A 1,393-nucleotide genomic window follows, 5' to 3' on the forward strand; every position below is an offset into this window, starting at 1 on the left:
GCCATGGAAGTAAATAAAAAGCATCCAGGTATAGAAGGAAGAGATAAAACCATACATGTTTACAGACAATATGTTCTTCTATGTAGAAAATCCATTGAAAGCTACAAAAAAGAGTTATCGGACCAACAAATGAGTTAGTAAACTCTGGGAATTAAAGATCAAGATATACAAAAAAGATAAACTCATGCCATTTGCATCAACATGGATGGATCTGGAAGGGATCATGCTAGATGAAATAAGCTAGAAAGAAAAAGAAAAACACTGGATGACTTCACTCACAACAGGAGTGTAAGGGATCAGGAAAAAAAGCAATTGTAATAAAGTAAAAACAAAAATCAACAACTATAAACCAGAGACATTCTATGGGAGTGGAGGAAGAAATAGGATCAAAACTGGGGTGGGACTATGGTGATGGCATATGGGTGTACTGGTAGTGGAAGTCCATGGGAATTACAACTGAGTGAACAAATGTACAAAATGAAGAATACACACACACACAAACATATATATATATATATATATACACACACATATATATATGCAATAAAATGCAAAAGATACAAAACTCAAATGGTTTTCTAGTACTGTCTACAATCAAAAAATGAAAAATTGAAAAACTTACATAAAAAATCAAAATATGTGCAAATCTGTTCAATGAAAACACTGTTGAAAGAAATTAAAGAAGATCTAAATAAATAAAGGCATATACCTTTTTTATTGGCCAAAAATAAAAAATATCTCAACTTCTCCCAAACTAGTCTACGGTTCAACTCAATTCCAATTAAAATCTCAGCAGGCATTTTTGTGGAAATGACAAAATGATTCTTGAAACACAAAAGATTTAAAGTAGCCAGAATAACTTGAAAATAAGAACAATTTTGGGCAACAGAGCTCTCCCATCTCACCCCCTGCTTTTCTGGCAAATTCTTTCATCCAGAACTTCTTGCCTACATCTGATTCTTTCCCAGAACATTGGGTATTTCTGTTGGGTTTGATCTTCCACCTGAACCCATAAGGGCTGGACAATAGCAAAGATTAAAAAAAAAAAAAATCAAAGAAATAAATCTATATGATTTCAAGATATATAAAAATATAGAACTATATTTATTGACAAAAGATACTCAGATCAATGAACAAAGGGATCATAAATGAAACAAAAAAAAGAAACAACAGGCCCTCCCTGGTGGCGCAGCGGGTTAAAGCACAGCACTGAGAATCTAAAGCCGCCTCTGCATGAGTTCCATCTCCGCCTGCCCCATAGGTGACCACATGGTGTGGCAGACCTCTCCTGACGGGCTTGCTGCTCCCCTCAGCAGTGTACTTCGTCGATCTGCCTGTTCTGCTCCCCACTCTGTCTCTGGTGAATCTTCTCACCGCCCCTGAGCCTCTGGCC

This window comes from Condylura cristata, unplaced genomic scaffold (assembly GCF_000260355.1).
Source record: "Condylura cristata isolate star-nosed mole 26May11 unplaced genomic scaffold, ConCri1.0 scaffold00036, whole genome shotgun sequence".
Lineage (NCBI taxonomy): Eukaryota > Metazoa > Chordata > Mammalia > Eulipotyphla > Talpidae > Condylura > Condylura cristata.